We start from the raw sequence: 8411 nt of genomic DNA on the forward strand, positions 1-8411 counted from the left end.
CATGTGTGTGCATGCCCAAATCCTAGGAGGAGAATGGAGGACAAGGGATTGCTCATGACTATCCCTTCTAGGAAGCGATTTCTCACTTTTCCTCTCGATGTCTCTCTCTGGAGAATGTGTGCTATGGCAAAACCCTTAAAAAGACAAATAAACAAACAAACAAAAAAAACCCTAGGAGTCCGAATGATGTGATTTGAGGAGAAATTCAGCCTGCTATTGCTGGCTTTGAAGATGGAGGAAGGGAACAGGAGCCAAGGAAAGTGTCTCCAGAAACTGGAAAGAACAGGGGGACGGATTCTCCCCTGGCGTCTCCAGAGGGAACGCAGGCCTGCAGACTTCTTGACGTTAGCCCAGCAACACCCATTTTGGACATCTGGACTCCAGAACTGTAAGATAATAGATTTGTGTTGCTCCTAGCCACTAAATTTGCTTGTTACAGCTGACACAGAAAAGGAATTAAAAGCCTCACAGTTCGTCTGTATTAGAGTGGTACATAAATACTGTGGAATACCATGCAGCATCCGAAAAATGGGTAGCTCTATATCTGACGGCATTTCAGGAAACTCATAGAAAGTGAAATTAAAGTACGAGTTTATTTTGGTGTGAAAATGTTTGAAATCCATGCATAGTTTTCCATAATAGATATTTTCTATGAACTTGTTGACACTCCCTGCTATACTCAAGTGGAATTAGTTCCAAGATACATTAAGTGAAAAAAAAAAAAAGCAAGCAGTGTGTTATCTGTATAAAAATGAAGCACAGTTTAAAATCCATATATATATACACACACATAGACTATCTCTAGAAGGAGCCACCGGAACCTCGTAATATTTCTTGCCACCAGAGGAGGGAAAAATGGGTGATAAGAATTTTTGATGAGAGAGATTTGTTTTTACTGTATCCCCTTTCATGCTGTGTGGTTTTTGTTTCTGTTTCTATTTTATCATGTACAAAGACTGTTTTAGTAATAAAATAGTACAAATACTGCTGTAGGAATAAAAAAAAAGTCTGAAAAAATGTAAGTAAAAGGATTGACCTATGGTCAGTCTGATATGAGTTTATAGTGGTTTTTTTTTTGGAGAGGTTTTCACTATAGGGTGCATACGCTCGCCAGACAGACAGAGAGAGGAATAGGGACAGAAAGCGAGAAGCGAGAAATCACCCCCCCGGGGGGATGGTCACGCCGCAATCCCTTCTCCTCCACTCTCCTCTCGGGATCTTGGGCACGCACGCACACGCCAGCGTGAGTTTTAAGCCACCGGGTCCGGGACGCGAATCGCGGTCAACTACGTGAGAGTCCAGCGACATAGCCATTATGCTAACTGCTGGTTCCCTATAGTGTTTTTTTAATACTTATTTATTTAATTTTATTCCCTTTTTTTTTTCTTTTCTTAATTTGTTATAGGGCACAAGCACTCCCCAGAGAGAGAACGTGAGAAAGCAAGCTGCCTGGTCCAGGACTTGAACCATGGTCAGCCGTGTGGGAGTCCAGCATCCCAACCACCATGCCACCTGCTGGCCCCAAGTTTGTAAGCTTTTCTTCTTTGTAATAAGTATTTTCAGGGCCCCTTCCACGTGCGGTACGCCTTCATATACCGTTTCTCACTCACTCTTCCCAACAACCCTGGCAGGTTGCTGTTACTAGTATTCCTACTCATTGAGGCACTGAGGCTCAGAGAGTTTTAGGGAGCAAGTTGCACAGCTAATCAGATGAGCAGTTGGCATCTTACTAGGATTCTGGCCTCGGGGTTCTTTCCTCAACTCGGCCACAACACATGGCTTCTGGTTCCAAAGGTGCCAGCTGAATCTAGGATGCAGGGTCTTAAAGTTAAACAGAGGTCTCAGCCACCTCTGTGGCTTCCCTTCCCTAGGTCTCTAAGCTGAGGGGAAGGTCAGCCTCAGAGGGGCTTTCTGGGTTCAGCCCACCTTCTGTTACATCTCTCAGCCAAGTTCCTTCTGGGAAGAGTCGGTCACCGGGGCTCTAATTGTCCTCTCTGTGGGCTCACGTTGCAGCAGGCCCAGTGCACCTGCTTTCTTCACGCAGAGATGAAGCCCTAGAGACAGGCCTCCGCGTGGTGTTACATCTTGATCAAATCGGGCTGCCCTGAGATTTCTCATTCTTGCAAACGTCGGCAGGCTGCAGAGGAAGGAGGTTTGTGCATGGAATGAGGACTCCCCTCTCGGGCTTTCCCTCGGGCAGTAACTTACAACTCGGGGTGAACCAATCCACCCTCCTGGGCCTCACTTTCTGGCAAAATGGAGATCTTATTCCTGTGTTGTAGGGACAGATGTCAGGGGGCCATTTACCTTTGGGGAGCTTAGTTTAAAGATATCTGAACTACCTTTCTTGTTGAGGATCTGAAAGCATGTTTCAGTGCGTGATTAATGAATTTCAACCTCCAGAAAAGGCAAGAAATAGTATCATCTTATAAATAGAGCAAAGGTCATGCAAGCAATGGCAGATGTGGGAAACAGCTGTGAGAATTCTGCTTCATCCCGGCTGTGGCCACTAGATCCCACCTCTGGTATCATGGACAGACCTCCTTTCTGCTCTCCGACTTCTGGCCACAGACGTGGACTTGGCCTTTATGTGTTTCCACTTAAAGATCTGAATTCTATGTATAGTTCATATGCCTTTGATATGTCTGGAATTTATAAATGAAAGAAGAATGACATTTGATGCTTTTCAGAGATGGTGTTGGGATTGAGCCTTATATATTGTGGGTCAAATACCAATAAAGGGGGGAAACCAGTCACCAGGTCTTTAGGAGGTTCCCTTTGATTCTCTCTCTCAGAGGACTTTGTTAAATTAAGCGAGGTGTATCTTGGGTTACTGAAATGATTGTCGTTGGGACACTGCCTGTCACCATGAGTGAGTGCCAACTATATGCTAGGAACTGCTCCAGTTACATCTACATTATGTCCTGTGATTCTTACGAACACCCCGGGAGGTGTTTATTCACTCGTTTTATAGATAATGTTACTGGGCTCCAAGATAGCAGGTGGATTGAAGAGGCCCGACAGTGGCATGGCCATAAAACACAACTCTCTGCAAGGCCGACCCACATGGGAATGTTGCTGGTTCCTGTCCAGAGACTTTCCTGAGTACCCTGGGCATGTGTGTGCCCATGATCCAGGACTGGCTGGAGCTGGAAGTAGACTGTGGTGGGGCATACCCCATTGGGGGTGCTCTCTCTTGCTCTCCCTCACTCTCCTCTCTCTCTCTCTCTCTCTCCTTCTCTCTCTCTCACACACACCTACACACATGAGAAAATATCAGTACTTTTTTTTAAAAAAGGAAGAGGAGGGAACCAGCAGTTAGCGTAATGGCTATGTCGCTGGACTCCCACGTAGTCGACCGCGGTTCGCGTCCCGGACCCGGTGGCTTAAAACTCACGCCGGGCGCGTGTGCGTGCGTGCCCATGATCCCGAGAGGAGAATGGAGGAGAAGGGATTGCGGCGTGACCATCCCCCCTGGGGGGTGATTTCTCGCTTTCTGTCTCTATGTCTCTCTCTGTCTGTCTCGCTCTGCAGGGAAAAACTCTCCAAAAAAAAAAAAAAGGGAAGAGGAAAATGGGTTGAAGATAAAAGTCAAATGTCAGGGGCCAGCAGTTAACATGGTGGCTAAGTCACTGGACTCCCACATGGCCATCCACGATTTGAGTCCCAGACCTGGCATCTTACTTTCTCACTTTTCCTTTCTCATTCTCTGATTCTCTCTGGTGAGTACAAATGCCCTATAGCAAATTTTAAAATAATAATTAATTAATTAAATTTAATAATTATTTTTCTTTTTTATTTTTTCTTCTTTTTTAGAAGTTTTGCTTTTTGTTTTTTGTTTTTGTTTTTTTGCTATAGGGTACGTTCCGTTCTCTTGCCAGAAAGACAGAGAGAGACAGAGAGCTAGAAAGCGAGAAATCACCTCCTGGGCGGATGGCCACGCTGCAATCCCTTCTCCTCCATTCTTCTCTAGGGATCTTGGGCATGCACACACATGCGCCTGGCGTGAGTTTAAACCACCGGGTCCAGAACTCGAACCGCAGTCGGCTACATGGGAGCTCAGCGACATAGCCATTATGCTAACTGCTGGTCCCAATAATTCTTGTTTTAATTAATTAATTAATTAATTAATTAATTAATTAAAGCTTGACCAGAGAGGGGTGGAGTGAGAGAGAGAGAGAGAGAGAGAGGAAGAGAGTGAGAAAGCCACCAGGTCTGAGACTGAACTATGGTCAGCCATGTGGGAGTCCAGCATCCTTAACCATCATGCCACCTGCCGGCCCCAATAATTCTTTTTTTTTTTTTTTTGGTGTGGAAAAAACAATCCCTTCTCCTCCATTCTCCTCTCAGGATCTTGGGCACGCATGCACATGCGCCCGACGTGAGTTTTAATCCACCGGGTCCGGGACGCAAACCGCGGTCAACTATGTGGGAGTCCAGCGACATAGCCATTACGCTAACTGCTGGTTCCCAATAATTATTTTTTTAAAAAAATCCAATTTTAAAAAGAAAGTGAAAGCTCAAAGGAAATCAATTAATCACAAAATATTGGATATATATCCGGTACCAGAGGTGTTGTGGTATGTTATGTTATAGATATTATACAAGATGAATAAAATATTGTCATATTACTGTTTTTTAAGGATTTGATAGCCTTGTGGTTGAAAGTTGAGGAGGCAGAGCCAGCAGGTGGGGTGATAGTTAGGTGCTAGACTCTCACATGGCTGACCCTAGTTCAAGCCTGGGATTTAAGTCCTAGACCTGGTGGCTTGCTTTCTCACTTTCTCTCTTTCTCTCTCTCTCTGGTGAACACACATGCCCTATAGCAAATTTTAAAAATAATAATATAATAACTAAAATAAACAATTCTTTATAAAGTAAAAAAAAAAAAGTTGAGCTAAACGTGACAATAATAATAATAATAATAATAGGGGCCGGCAGGTGGCATGGTGGTTAAGGGCACTAAACTCCTACATAGCCAACCATGGTTTGAGTCCTGGGCTTTGTGGTTTATTTTCTCACTTTCCCCCTCTCTCTTTCTCTCTCTCTCGCTCTGTCCCTCTCTGGTCAAATTAAAAATAAATAAATAAACTTAAATAAAATAATTCTTAAAAATAATAGTAGTAATGTCTATATGATTCAGTCCAGAAGTATTTACTGAATGTCTGGCACGTTTACATGCTGCATGAGTTGCTAGGCATGGTCCTTCTTCTCATGGGACTTACAGTCTAGTAGGAAAATCAGACATTAATCAAATGATCACAACCATTTAAAATTGTAATTGAGTGGAATAAACACCAAATGGGCCACAGCCTGACAAAGGATTAGTATCCAGAATATATAAAGAACTCCTACACATAAAAACAGATCATCCAATAGACACACTGTCAAATACACCAGTGGGCAACTCAAAAAAAGAGGAAAGGCAAATGCCCAATAAACAAATAAAAGTATGCTCAGTCTCACTTATAAACAGGGAACTGCAAATTAAAACACTGAAATGCCATTTGAGACCCAACAACTTATTAAAAAAAAAAAAAAAAAAGTCTTTCAAGACCAAGTGTTGAAGACACAAAGCATGAGAGCTCGCTTATGTTTCTATTAAAACGTGAAACAGTACAACCACTTTGAAAAACCATGTAGCCATGTTGAGGAAAGCTGCCAATCCCTATACCCTGAAGCCAGTAATTCCATACCTCGATATCTACTGGAAAGCTCATTTTCACAAAAGGAGTGGGAATTAAAAATGACTAATTCTAGCACTGTTTTTAACAACAGAAAGATGTGAAAACAGGCCTGCCGTGGTGGCACAGCGGTCACACAACACTGCACGATGCCAAAGCCACAGGGGAGGGTCTCAGCCTAAGGTCTCCCTGTACATGCCAGGCACGTGTGGGCACCTCCTTGGTCCTGGTTGGCTGAAGCTGGACGTAGACTGGAGCATGAAGACCCCGTTGGGAGTGTCTGTCTCTCTCTTGTGAAAGAACAAACAAAATAAAACAAACTTTTTTGTTTTTAATGTGAAAATAAACTGAATGTCCTCCAGAAAGGGACTGAAACAGTGTGGTAAATTCATATAATGGACCCTAGTTGACAGTGAAAAATGTATGATCTAGAACCACATGTACAGGGGCCGGCAAGTGGCGTGGTGGTTATGGGTGCTGAACTCCCACATGGCCAACCGCAGTTCGAGTCCTGGACCTGGCAGCTTGCTTTCTCACCTTCTGTCTCTCTCTCTCTTATTCTGTCCCTCTCTGGTAAAATTTAAATAAATAAATAAATAAATAAATAAATAAAGTTAAAATAATTCAAAAAATGGAATTCCATGTATCAATATAGATACATTTCAAAATCTTATGGCTGAGTGGAAAATGCAAGTAGCACAGTTACATACTCAGAATAATGCCGTCTCTTCATTGTTTAAAAACATGCCAAACAAGGAGACCAGCAGATGGGGTGGTGGTTAAGACACTGGACACTCCCATGTGGCCTACCATGGTTCGAGTTCTGGACCTGGTGGCTTCCTTTCCAACTCTCTCTCTCTCCGTGTGTGTGTGTGTGTGTGTGTGTGTGTGTGTGTGTGTGTGTGAGACTCTCTTTAATTAAAATAAATGAATGAATAAATTAAATTAAATAATAATAATTTAAAAAAACCTGCCAAACAAATATATAAAGTACTTACAGGTACAAAGAAGACATATAGTGAAAACCAGGAAGCCTTCATGGGACCAGTAAACCCAAAATGTACAAAGAGGGGCAGAAGTGAATTCAGAGGTCTTAGCCAGATGTGCAAAGTTGTGTGTCCTTTTAAAGAGATCTGGGGACCAGCAGATGCAAATAGTGTAGTGGTTCCCACATGGCCGACCATGGTTCGAGTCCCGGACCCGAAAATCACACCAGGTGCATGTGCATGCATGCCCAAGATCCCAAGAGGAAAATGGAGAAGGGATTACTGTGAGGCTATCCCCCCTTGAGGGGTGATTTCTGGCTTTCCTTCTCTGGCAGGTGCATGCACCCTAAGGCAAAAACCTCTAAATAAATAAATAAATAAATATAAAGAAAGAAAGAGCTGAAGACACAGGGCAGTGTTAAGTTATGGTAAAGTGGGGTGGGCACACAAAATGCTGAGTATTTTATGTTATGCTCTGTAGTTTTTTGTATGCTTTTAAAAGATTTATTTTTTTTTAAATTGCACTTTGGCCTAACTTGGGGATTGGGTGGGGTGGCACATCAGGGAAGGCTTCTCGAAGGAAATGATGCTTATTCAGGATGAAAGGCAAAGACTGAGTGGGTGAGGAGGGGTGGAAGGACGCTGTGGGCAGAGAAAACAGCCCATGCAAAGCCCCGGGAGGACCAGAGACTGGGAATTGCCGGATCACTCACCCCAAAGCAGAGGGAGGAAGGGGCTGGAATAGCTGGAAGTGCACAGACCACGCGGAAGTGTAGGCCATTTTGGAGGCTCAGGTCTTTCCCCGAAATGGGACAGAAACAGCAGGGGGCCCAGAGACACTACACTCAGCCAGATAGCAGAACAGAGACGGCATTCTTGAAGAGATGACTCACATCTTAAGCTCTGGAGAATGAGTAAGAGGAAGCCAACTGGGGGAGGGAGGAAGGTGTAAATTCCCTGGATCGGGCCCAACAGCAACAAAGACACCAAGACCTTAAATAGTGTGACCCTAGCAAGGTCCAACACCGGAGCTAGCTCTTAAAACGGCCCATCGAAAAAAGCAGAAAATGTCCCAGGGGCCTCACGCTGGGCAGCCGTAAGCCAGAGAGGGCTTAGAGGTTGAACCCACAGGCAGACACGGGGTGTAGGTAGCTGGCTCGGGCCGTGTTTGGAAGATGGATTCGGAAGGAGGCAGGAGCGCAGACAAGGAGACCTTTGAGAGAAACGTGTTAACAGCCAAGGAGGGCGGGGACTTTCGAAGGTCTAAATGCGGATCTAGAATGAGGATGGAGTGGAGGGCGCCAGAGAGGTACTTGCAGGGAACGCGAGGCGCCCAGGACGCCGGGGCGGGCGGTCGCGCCATCCCTGAGATGGACAATGATAGGGCAGGACACGGCGAGTTGGAGGTGCGTGCAGGGCAAGCCAAGTGGAAGTGTCGAGCAAGCGAGGGGCTGGGCCGGGGGGCGCTGCGGCGCAGAGCCGGAGTGGGAGGCGCCTCCTGTGGGTGGGTGCTAACCGCTGACGGCGGAAGAGTTGCTCCAGGAGGTTAGAGGGTGAAGACACTGAACGGGTCGCTCGGGAACCCCCGGGACTGGGATGGGGCGGGGCGGAGCAGAAGGACCACGCAGACGCTGAGCGGGCCGGGGACACCGGAGCCGGCGTTTGCATCCTCCTCCTCCCTGCAGGCCTGCAGGCGGAGCCCCGAGTGTGCCCCACGCATGCAGGGCTCCCAGGGCCGCAT

This window comes from Tupaia chinensis, unplaced genomic scaffold, assembly GCF_000334495.1.
Source record: "Tupaia chinensis unplaced genomic scaffold, TupChi_1.0 Scaffold000561_1, whole genome shotgun sequence".
In the NCBI taxonomy this organism is placed as follows: domain Eukaryota; kingdom Metazoa; phylum Chordata; class Mammalia; order Scandentia; family Tupaiidae; genus Tupaia; species Tupaia belangeri.